This window comes from Ictidomys tridecemlineatus, chromosome 6 (assembly GCF_052094955.1).
Source record: "Ictidomys tridecemlineatus isolate mIctTri1 chromosome 6, mIctTri1.hap1, whole genome shotgun sequence".
NCBI lineage: Eukaryota > Metazoa > Chordata > Mammalia > Rodentia > Sciuridae > Ictidomys > Ictidomys tridecemlineatus.
This window is the reverse complement of record NC_135482.1, coordinates 80,606,561-80,619,178: the sequence shown is the minus strand read 5'-3', so window position 1 is coordinate 80,619,178 and position 12,618 is coordinate 80,606,561. Positions and strand designations below refer to the sequence as shown.

The 12,618-nt window shown below is 34.5% G+C and overlaps 1 long non-coding RNA gene across 2 annotated transcripts in view; it reads left to right on the top strand.

Annotated features, from left to right (window-relative positions):
- The window catches only part of LOC120888331 (uncharacterized), a 78,326-nt gene that overhangs the window by 23,170 nt on the left and 42,538 nt on the right, over positions 1–12,618 (top strand). The window contains exon 5 of one of the 2 annotated variants that reach the window (XR_013423002.1): positions 11,117–11,199. The exons of the other annotated variant lie outside the window; for it this stretch is intronic. This is a non-coding gene — a long non-coding RNA (uncharacterized LOC120888331). The remainder of the gene's footprint in view (positions 1–11,116; positions 11,200–12,618) is intronic. 2 annotated transcript variants of the gene reach the window in all.

The following is a 12,618-nucleotide window of genomic DNA, read 5'->3' as shown; positions in this document are numbered from 1 at the left end:
TTTTCCTTCCTTCCCTCCCTCCCTCTGTCTTTCCTTCCTTCCTTCCTTCCTTCCTTCCTTCCTTCCTTCCTTCCTTCCTTCCTTCCTTCCTTCCTTCGTTCCTTCCTTCATTCCTTCTATTTTCCCCTTTCTTTCCTTTCTTTTGTAGACACTTAATGCTGTATACTTTCCTCTTAGAACTGTCTTCATAGTGTCCCAGAGATTTATGTACATGGTATCACTATTCTCATTTGATTGTAGGAATTTTTAATTTCTTCCCTCATTTCTTTCATGATCCATTTCTCATTCAAAAATATATCTTTCAATACTTATGGGTTTGTGTGCATCTTATAATTTTTCTTGCTGTAGATTTCTAATTTTATTCCATTATCAGATATTTGTCAAGGATCAGATGCCTTCATCTATGTGGATTTGTCTGAGTCTTCTATTCTGTTCCATTGGTATATATGTCTCTCTTTATGCCAATACTATGCTGTTTTTGTTACTGTATCTCTGTAGTATAATTTGAGATAGTGTGTTGTGATGCCTCCAGCATTGCCTTTATTACTCTGAATATTCTGTGTCTTTTATTTTTCCATGTGAATTTTAGTACTGTTTTTTTTTCTAGTTCTGTGAAGAAAGTCATTGATATTTTGATGGACATTGCTGTATGTCTTTTATTTTTGCAATATGGCCATTTTGACAAAATTAATTAATTTTGCCTATTGAAGAACATTGGTGGTCTTTCCATCTTCTAAGTTCTTTAATTTTTTTCTTCAGTGTTCTATAGTTTTCATTTTACGGGTCTTTCACCTCCTTGGTTATAATTATTTCTAGGTTATATTGATTTTTTTTTGTATTTGGTAAGAATTGGTGAAATATGGTCTGTTTTGGAAAATGTTCAATAAATAGTTGTGAAGAAAGTGATTTAGCTATTTTTAGATAAATATGTCTCAGGTTCATCTTATAGTAATTTTTAGGTACAAAGTATCTTTGTTGATTTTATGTTGAAGACCTTTATATTGGTGATAGAGATATGTTTAAATTACACTGTAATGTATTGGAGTCTATCTGAATCTATATGTCCAGAGAGTTTGTTTTATATAACTAAGTACACCAACATTTGGAGTATAAATATCTGCCATTCTTACATTTATTTTGTAATTGTTCCCTTTACTAGTATGAAGTGACATTATTTTGTAATTGTTCCCTTTTACTAGTATGAAGTGACATTATTTTTCTCTTCTGATTATTTTTGCTTGAAATCTGCTTTGTTTGATGTGAGAATAGCTACTTCTGCTTGTTTTCAGACTCAATTTGCATGGAATATCTTTTTCCATCCTTTTACTTTGTGCCTGTGGATGTCTTTGCCTATAAGGGTCTTTAAACAAACATAATTTGATCTTGATTTTTAATCCAATCTATCAGTCTGTGTCTTTTAATTGGAGAGTTGAGACCATTTACATTCTGAGTTATTATGGAGAGATGTTCTTTATCTCCTGCTATTTTGGTTTGTTTTTTATATTTAATTTGATCTTAATTCTCTAGTATCTATATTTACTTAACTACTTAACTACTCTTCTCCTGAGCATCATCCGTTTGCAAGCTCTGGGGTTTGTTTTTAAGTTCTACATGTAGTGTGCCATTTAGTATTTTCTGTAATGGTAGTTTAATTTTATTCTTATCTTAGGAAGTTTTTATTTTTTTCTTTGGTTCTGAAGAATATCTTTCCTGGACATAAAAATTTTGGTTGGCAATTATTTTCTTTTAGAGCTTGGATTATATCATTCTAAGCCCTCCTATATTTTAAATCTGAGAAGTTTAGAATTAATTCTTATTGGTTTACCCCTATATGTGACCTGATGTTTTTTCTTGAGTCTTTTAATATTCTATTTTTAGTCTCTATGTTAGGCATTTTGATTATGATGTGTCTTGGAGAGATTATTTTATTATCTTTTATTTGGGATTCTTTATGAATTTTGTACATGGATATCCATATCGTTCTAAGGAAATTTTTTTCTCTTACTTCACTGAAAAGTTTATGATTATCATTATTCTTGTATCTCTCTTTTTCTTTATTTGTTTCTTTATTTGTTATTAAGTGTTCAAGTTATCTTACCATGTCTGTGAAGTCTGGAGTTCTGTTTTCTATGTAATCTTATTCTGTTGGTGAGACTTTCAAATTAATTTTTATTTGTTTTACTATGTCTTTCATTTCTAGGAGTTTTGCTTGGTTCTTTTCAGAATCTCTATCTTGTTATTGAAATGATCTTTTACCTCTTGCATTTTCTCTCTTAATTTGTTCCTGAGATCTTCTTTTAGTTCATTAATCAATTTAATAATCAAGTTTTTGTAATCTTTCTCTGTAATTTTATCTTCTCATTTTATAGGTTCCTTTATTGGGGGTGGGGCTTGTAAGTTCTGGAGGGTATCTTGTTGGACTATTTCCCCATGTCTTCAGAGGTCCAAGATTTGCACATCTGTTGAGATGGATTCTTCCTCTTCTTTTATGTTGGGGTCCTTTGGCAAATAGTTATCTCTTTATAATTAGTCCTGTGATCACACTAAATATTAACTTCAATACATAGGCTCACTTATATTTAACTATTAATTTTAAACTTCCAGTGCCTCTTTGAAAGGACAGAATGTTACAAGTAACAGAGGTAATTTGAAAGTAAACCATATATCACAACATACTTTGAATGTAATTACTAATGATCTCTTAAGCTCTATTAACCCAGGAGGAATGTGGGGGAGAAGTAATATGGAATATGCTTCCAACTGCATTTTAAGATGGGATGAAAATATATAGAGAAAAGAATAAAGATGGAAAGAGGGATGGGAGACAGAGGTTAAAATGAGAAGAGTGAAGTAGGTGCCCACAAGGAAGCTGAAGTTAAATTGTATATAGGAGACATAGTATATTAGTTATTATCAATCAGTCAGTGCATCTTATCCAATAGAGTTTCAGATAACTTTTTTCTTTAGTGATGGATGGACACAATACTTTTATTTTATTTATTTATTTTATGTGGTGCTGAGGTTTGAACCCAGGACCTTGCATGTGCAAGGCGAGCACTCTACTGCTGAGCCACAACACCAGCCCTGAGGTTCAGATTACTTTTAATTTAAGATTTTGGAATAGAGCAAATAGAAACTCCTTTTACGGAGTTTCTGCTCTGCCCCAATTGGCCAATTCATTAGGTGAGTCTGTATGAAGATTTAGACTTTTTCTTTTTCTGGCCATCTCTGCTAGAGGGGATGGGGATAAATTGCTTTTCACTCTCTTAATGACTTTGTTGTTGAGTTTGGGAGTGAGAGTATGTCTGACAAGCTCTGTCACCTGCGTTGTCTGTAGATGTATCTGGCTTGAATTGCAACTCCGGTTCTAAGAATTTCTATTCAAGTCCTATGGAAAGGTATGTGGAAGCATCAGTCTGTTTTCTAGCCATTTCTGGGTTTGGAGAAGATGGGACTTTCTATCAGACTCTGTTCAGCTCCAGTTTCCCAGGCCCTGTCAGCCACACTCTTTATCCCACCAATAAGACTGTCAATTTGAAATGAAAATATTCTTGTTCTTCACTCTGCTGAATCCCAGCAGGATTACAATCTTTCTTCAATACTTGGAGTAGCTCTCAGTAAGGGAATCCACCAATGTAGTGAAAAGTAAAGCCTAAATGGCTGTTTGGGTTTAGATATTCATAAAGGAAATATACCAAGTGCGGGGGGTGGGGGGATAAATGAAGAAAAAAAGAAAGAAGTGATTTCTGTGAAACAGAGGTAAGCTTCAGTAATTCCAAGTCTGCTCACTTGGGAAGTCTGATGGGAAGTCCCTTCAAGTTTTTGGTTCCATTCCCCCCAACATTAACCTCTTCTTCCAAGGAGATTCTAATACCCTGTTGAAATTACTAGTTTTCTCTACAACTGGAGAGCACCAGGACTTTCTTCCACACCCCAGATTTTCTAAGTTTATTTTCTGATCCAATACAGGAATTCTGATTATCATCTTTCTTCAGTTCAATGGGAGGATATCTTGTTGGAGGAGTGCTTTTCCTCTCTCACTAAGCCAGAACATGCCTGACACTGTTACCATCTGTTGTCTTTATTAATTTTATTTCTACTCTAGAAACCAATATTTCTGGTTTTTTTCCTGGATACTGACTCACTGAATTGCCTCCCGGTTCCCTCCCTGCCCTGGTTTCCCTACTTCAGCTTGCCAATGCAAAAGTAATTTTATTCATTCTTAGGAGCTGCTACAACACTGTGGATTCTTCGAAACCAACATCTTTCCCACTTTAACCATCATTTCTCTGAATATTTTTCTTTTTCCTTTTCACTCTCCTCTCTTTCTGGTACTCTCATTACAAATATACTGGTCCACTTAATGATGCTCCATATTTCTTTGAGATTATCTTCATGTTTCTTCATCTTTTTTTTCTTCAGATTGCATAATCATTCAGTCTGTTTCCTTCAAGTACACTGGTGACATTTTTGTGTGGCACAAATTTCTAGGGAATTTCTTATTTTAGTTTTACATTTTTCCACTACCAAATTTCCTTTTTAAAAGTCTTTTCTTTCTTTGTATTGCTGTGTCCTTTGAGACATTTTCATATCATACCTTATTTTACTTCTTTTAGGATATCTTCAATTACTTCTTTGAACATATTTACAAAAGCTACTGCTAATTCTGAACTGTCTAGGTAATATTGGTAATATTTTGTAGTAACTCTAGAAGCCAATTTCTGTACCCCTGCCCCCACTGGGCCTTGACTTGTTTTTAACTCAATTTAATTTTGTTCAGTATCTTGGGTGGATTATTTCAGTGTAGTCTATTTTCATAATAATTTGCACCCCCAGATAATGCTCATCAGAGAGCATAGTCTTGGACACATGCATGTTTAATCATTCTCCCCTGAGTTGATGGTGGTTTTCACAAGGCTATCTTTTACTCTTTCTTTCTCTAAGGTTTCTAGATATTCTACATCTGTAGACATCACACCCAGCTATAATGCTCCCCTAATTTCTAGATAATTGCTCTATTGTTTTTGACAAACCCTTGGGCACAAATTGGTCTCCAAGCAAATTCTGGCCCCTTTGCAGGTGTGGTCCTGGAAGGGAGTCTTTGAAGTATGCTGTTATCACAAGAGCTTTCTTTCTTTCTTTTTAATTTTTTTTTAGCTATAGATGGACACAATACTGTTATTTTATTTGTTTATTTTGTATGTGGTGCCGGGGATCGAACCCAATGCCTCACACATGCTAGGCAAGCGCTCTACCACTGAGTCACAACATTGGCCCCACAACAGCTTTCTTCTTAGCTGCCTTTCAATCCTGTTTTTCTTGATTAAACAAAGTGATCAACTGTTTTATTTTGTTGTTGCCATGGAGATATGAGTCTTTTCTCAATTGTTTACCACCAAAATCTCCATCTTTTAAATAGCACTTTCTTTCTATATTCTTTTCCAGGTAACATCAATTCCTTTAATCACAGATATAGAGTATTCTGATCTGATGATCTGCCTCTCCCTTGCAGATGAATATTTGTCCCACTCTTCTGAGTTGTTGGTGGGAACAGTGGCTCACTTCTTTTATTGGTGTGTCTTTACCATCTCTATAAGCTGAGGGATATGTCAGTTGATAGTCTCTGGTCTTTTTGGTTCACCTGTCTTACTATGCAATCTCTTCTCTACAATTGAGGTGGGGCAACAACAATTAGGGTCCATTATTGCATTTGGGATAGAGTTTCCACCATACAAATGGCGTTTGGGTGGGAGAAGAAAGCCATAGATTTCTTATCTGCACTTGTGGAAATGGAGCTTCTTCATAGTTATCAGAGCCTCTGATAGTTATCAGAGGTAGAACAGATTAGAAATACTGGCAGCATGCTTCTCTTTAGGATAACTATAGCTCTAGACTAGGATCTAGAAGAGGTACCCTGTATTCTTGATTTTACCTGGGTAGAGTACAGCTCCTGTCAAACTGAGTTGAAGGTAGGATGATAAACAGTTCTAACCATATAAATGTTAATAACCTGAGAACTTTTAAAAAGATATTTATTATTATGTTTTTATTCTAATCATCCTATTTACTTGTAGCTTATTAAAACTTCTTGTTTTCTAGAACAGTTATGAATTTATGAATTTTATAAAGCATCTCTGAGCTTTCTTTTTTAATGGATTTAATATTTATAGACATATAATATTTATATATATTAATGGGGTACCATGCACTAGGTTGAAATACTTCTGTGCTCTTTCTAGAGATTAAAGATGGGGGAGTAGCTAGGCATAGGCTTGATCTATTGCCCTTTACATTTATATAGCATGCTCATGTGCACTATATGAATTACTTCCACATACATAATTTCATCTGATTCTCATATATATCTGTAAATCATGAATTGTTCTTGTATTTCAACTGAAAAATGTATGACTCTTAGAGATTAAGTGGGTTGTCAAGGAGGTAAAAGATCTCTACAATGAAAATTATAGAACACTGATGAAGAAATTAAAGAAGAAAGTAGAGTATGGAAAGACATCCTTGTTCTTGGATAGATAGAAGTAATATAGTTAAAATGGCCTTATTACCAAAAGCAATATACAGATTTAATACAATCACCATCAATACACCAATGACATTCTTCACAGAACTGGGAGAAACAGACCTAAAATTCATGTGAAAGAGTAAAAAACCCAGAATAGCCAAAGCAATTGTATAAGCCAAAAAAGTAATGCTGGTAGCATCACAATATTTAACCTCAAATTATACTACAGAGATCATACTGGCATAAAAATAGATATATAGGGCTGGGGATGTGGCTCAAGCGGTAACTCGCTCACCTGGCATGCGTGGGGCGCTGGGTTTGATCCTCAGCGCCACATAAAAATAAATAAAGATGTTGTGTCCACTGAAAACTGAAAAATAAATATTAAAAGATTCTCTCTCTCTCCTCCCTCCCTCCCTCCTCCCCCTTTAAAAAAATAGACATATAGACAAACTGAACAGGATAGAAGACCGAAGTGTAGACGCACACAAATATAGTTATCTGTTCCTTGAAAAATGTGCCAAAAACATGTTGGAGAAAAGACAACATTTTCAACAAATAGTTCTGGGGAAACTAGTTATCCATATATAGAAGAATGAAACTAGATCCGTATTTCTCACTGCACAAAAGTTAACTAATTTAAAATGGATCAAATATCTAGGAATTAGACCAGAGACTTGGAAACTCCTTGAAATAAATGAAGGGTTAACACTCCAATATATAGGTTCAGGCAATAACTTCCTAAAGTTCAGGAAATAATACCAAGAATTAGTAAATACATAAAATTTAAAAAAAACTACACAGTAAAGGAAGCAATTAAAAATATGAAGAGAGAACCTATAGAATGGTAGAAAATCTTTGCTATCTATTCTTCTAATGGAAGGCAAATATTCAGAATATATAAGTAACTCAAAAAACTTGCCATCAAAAAATAATTGAATCAATAAATAGGGAAATGAACTAAACAGACACTTCTCAAAAGAATACATAAAAATGGCTAACAAATTTATGAAAAAAAATGTTCAACATCTTTAGCAATTAGGAAAATACAAATCAAAACTGCACAGATTTTCTCTCACTCCAGTTAGAATGCCAGTCATCAAGAATACAAACAATAGTAAATGCTGGAGATGTTGTGGGGAAAAAGGAACACTTTTACACTATTGTTGGAGTTGTAAATTAATGCAACCACTATGGAAATCAGTATGGAGTTTTCTCAAAAGACTAGGATTGCAACCACCATATGACCCAGGTATTCCACTCCTTCGTATTTATCCTAAAGAATTAAAATCAGCATATTATAGTGACACATGCATACCCATGTTTATAGCAACATAATTCACAGTTGACAAATGGAACTATCCTAGGTGTCTATCAAAAGATGAATGGATAAAGAAAATGTGGTAAGCATACACAATGGAGTTATAAAGAAGAATGCAATTGTCATTTGCAGGAAAATGAATGGCACTTGAGAGCTCTAAGTTATTAAAATGAAGTAAGCCAGATTCAGAAAGTCAAGTCAATGTTTTATCTTGTATGTGGAAGCTAGAGAGGAAAAAGGAAAAGAAAGGTAGGAGGTTGGGTTCTCATGAAAATATAAGGGAAACTAATAGAGGAAAGAGACCTTTGTGAGAGAAGAGGGGAGGGAAAGGAGAAATATCAGGGAATGATATTGACCAAAGTTTGTTGCTATATCATGTGCATGTATGAATAAGTAAAAATAAATATCATTATTATGTATCATTTTAATATACCAATAAAAATATGGAAAGATTAAGAAAAGGTGGGTTGTATGTCCATCAGCTTTTTGTCACTATGACCAAAATACATGACAATAACAACTTAGAGGAGGAAAAGTTGATTTTAGGTTCACAGTTTCAGAAGTTTAGTCTTTGGTCAGTATACTCCATTATTCTGGGCCTGAGATAAGGCAGAACATCATGGTGAAAGGGCATGGTGAGGGGGAGAGGGAGAGAAGGAAAGAGAAATAAGCCAGAGATTAATAATCCCGAAGGGCACAACCCTAGTGACCTACTTCCTCCAGCCATGTCCCACCTGCCTACCACCCAGGAATCCATTAAAATTAGTATTCCATCAAATAGGTTAATCTTCTGATTAAGTTATAGCTTTTATTTCTAATCATTTAACCTCTGAGCATTAATTGCCTCTGGTTCCACTGTTAACTGGTGACGTGATAGACTGGAGTTGATATTACTGCAATAATGCCACACAGCCTTATGAATATTTTTAGATCATTTATATTTTTTACAAAATTTTGAATGACTCATGGATTCCTTTTTGTTTTCCCTTTAAAAAACCCCGAACAGGGTGATATGGCTGCTAGTTACTCTAATATTTAGTTTCATACAGGTAGGGTAGTTTGATTCCTATTTTTTTTAGTGAAAAAATGGAATCAATAAATGACTAGAATTTCATTCAATTTTAAGAACAAACAGCAGAAGAATTCTACATTTAAGAGAAAACATCCTTAGGAGTGTGATAATATACCCATCCATTTGAATATACAGTGACCATTACTCTTATCTGGTTGATTAGAGAAATAAAACAAGCAGGTAAACACATGTGGAAAGGTAGGTCTTCAAGTGAGAAGAGATGGGGATTATTTTATACAATTAAAAAATGTCTTCTTTCTTGGAAGGGAAGGAGAAAACTGAAAGGCTAGCCAACCTGGGAGAGGAGGACCACAGTCTGGCTTCCCACAGACAGTGCAGTTGTTACTTTTGAAATTCAAACTCTCCCTTAGAGTTAGTGTTTAAAGGGCAATGGATGAACTTAAAAACAACTTTGGTTAAAAACAAGTGGTGATTCAGTTTAAATTCTGAACAGAATTCAACTTCAACTCTTTGGAGACCAAACTTAGGCTGTGAGACAATTTGGATATATTAGAAACCTGATCAATGTCTCCAGTCTTTACCAAAAGAGAAAAGTTTGAGTTCAACTCTGTTTACTTCATTCTATCCCTAGGCAAAAGCAAGGGTTGGGGACAAAAAAAAAAAAAAGGAAAGTTGTGTTAGATCTTTATGGCAAATAAAAGTTCAAACAGGTTTGAAAGGTTTTTATAAAAGCTTAGATTCTGTTCTGTTTATCAAGATCTTGAAAAATATTTGCCTTTTTGTTAATACCTTAAGAAATTAAAATATAGAATGATATTCAGAATCTGTCAGGGGAAAAATGTAGTGGGTAGAAATTTCCTTTGACCTTCCATATCATACAATTATATATTATATAGTTAACCGTATATACAATCATGACCACTCAACATAAAAACACCTCTTGAAAGCCTATATTCATCCAGACACAAAGATAAAATAGGGCTAAGTATTTAGAAAAAATGAGACTGGTCTTTGGTATGGTTAACTAAGTTTTTTGTTCCAACTGCTCTGTGTGCTTAAAAACTCTCCAGTTATCCAACTAGATCTGTGTTCCATCCTTTTCCATATTTCTCTATACCTGGGTTCTTGATCTATCTGGAATTCATCAACTAGACTACTTCCTTGCTCTCTGACTTTTACTTGCATTTGGCCGTTGAGAGCATTGGCAAGAGGTTAGATCTAGGAGGAGATCTGGAGTATTTTCTCTGCGGCCAACTTCTATCCTGGCCAGGGGTTAGTAGTGGCTGTGTTCCTCTAATGAAGGCACTGTTTCTGTCAGTGGCCCTCTTCTATAGCCTTAACTATAGACACAGGTCTATCTGGAATTCCCTTATACTTTCAGGGTTACAAACACTTGCAATTGCTAGCCTCTCAATGTTTCTCTTTCTCATTCTTTTCTGCAGTCCTGACCTCATCCCTCTAAATAGCCCTTTAAGTAAACTCTGCCCAAGAAGCACTTTCTGGATGTACCATCTATTTCCTTTCAGTATTTGATTGATATACTACCAAGATGGTATCTCCTTCTACAGATAAAAAGAGAGTCATCACTGGTTGAACACAGAGTAATCCACCATCTATTATTCAAAACTGGCATATAGGTAGAATGGTTTTAGAATAATTAAACCATTCTCCCAGAGGAAACAACTTTACTAACAAAAGTATGCTTGCTTATGCACAATTTTTTTTTGCCTTTAGTCTTACAATCTTTACTTATTTCCATAAGAAGCTAAGAGCTAAGTAACTGAACTTGTTACTTTTAACTAATTCTTTAAAATTTTATTTTATTCAAGAACTCTACAGGTGCCAACTGTAAGTCAGGCATGGAGTTTATAGTCTAGTGGGAGAAACCAAGACACCTAGCCATTACTTTGTGACTAATTCATTCCCCAAAACTTTGCCATTAGGTACAAAACTGGAAATGAAGAAATGATTTCCATGTATTTTAATGGAAAAGTTATGATTTGTTCCATTTTAATTCAAAGCACATAATTTTCACAGAAAAACATACCAGTTGAACAATTTAAGCAATTTTATATAAGTAATAAAACTTAGTTGAACAAAATAAGTTTATGTATGAAATGTAATATGAAGATTTGTTGTTCTTTCTATAATTTTGTATGAATAGTAAAACTTTGTAAGCTAAAAAATAAAGTTTAGATATAAAAGGTAATGTTATAAAGATTTGTTGTCCTTTCCAAAGTAAGAAGAAAAGGCTAGATCCAACTTGATGACCGGAAGGGAGGAATATGAGGAGCTGCTCTCTGGAAGACAACATGGAGTCAGGTGACCCTCTATCAAACATAATGACTATTAATTGACTATTTAAAGACTTTATTCATTTGATCTTTAGCAGCATTTTTCTTACAGAGGTCTCAACTTTTGAATACTTATGATTTTCTTATATTCAAATAATGTTTGCCAATGTAAAATTCAAGAACAGAGACAATCTTTAGGGAAAAACAAAGATAAAACATGGCAATATGGCAAACACAAAGTAATAATACTCTTTCATACAACATACTGAAGAGCCCTAGAAGATGTTACTTCTCTGATCTTTTAAAGTGTTCATCTGTCTGTTTATCCATCAATCTGTTGATAGACATTTGGGCTGTTGCCATCTTTGACTATTATAGTTAATGCTGCTCTTCAAGTGCATATCGTGATTTGTTTGAGTACTTTATGTTTAAATATTTAATATACCGCCAAATTGTTTTTCAGTGGTGGAACTGATAAAGACATGGTGAAGCCTCCCCACAACTGTTTTTTGTTGGGGAGGGTACCAGGTATTAAACCTAGGGGTGCTTAACCACTGAACTGCTTCCCCAGTGCTTTTTTATTTTTTGTTTTGACAAAGGGTCTCTAAATTTCTTAGGATCTCATTAAATTGCTGACGTTGGCTTTGAACTTGAAACCCTCCTGTCTCAAGTTGTGCTCCACTGTACCCAGCTTTCCCTTGTTCTTTTTTTTTTAAGTCAGTGCATTAAGAAGTCTTATTCCTACCTATTTTATCTGTTTGCAAAGGTATTCTGCATGCCTGGAGTTGGATACCTTGGAATTTTATGGACAGCACAAGTATGAAAATACACAGAATATGAAGAGAAGGACAGCTAGGGAAATATAAAAACAATATTTCCACTATTTCTGCTTCTCTACATAGGATTAGGGAAGAAAGTGGAGGAAGCATTATTTATAGGGGATTTTTGTGAATAAGTAGAATTTTCAAGATAGGTAAGGGAGGGACTGCATAAGCAAGGGATTGCAGATATGAGTGTTGTTTGGACTCATTAATGTACTATTTGTTTATGCTTCTGATAATTAGATAGTAAGATTGCTGCTCCCAAACCCCATTATAACTTTGAAGCTAACCTCTGATATTATATTATTTTATCCATAAATATTCCCTTATGTAATTCTAAAATTAAGGACAGCTGTCATCCATGGGTGCTAAGAAGTTCCAGCACATCACTGGGATGATCCTTTAATGATAAGGAGTTGTCATGTCAAACATTTTCCTTATTGGGATAAATTAGGACATTAGAATGTTGTGGCAAATATTTTCTAATTGTTCACTCCAGCCTTCCCTTCTCTCCCTGGCACTTAGATGTTTTCATAGCTTCCTGTGCCCATTCCCTTAAGTGTGGCCCAAGACCAGGAAATGTGGGCAGGAAATATAGTCACTTCTAAGATTGGCCTATAAAGAAA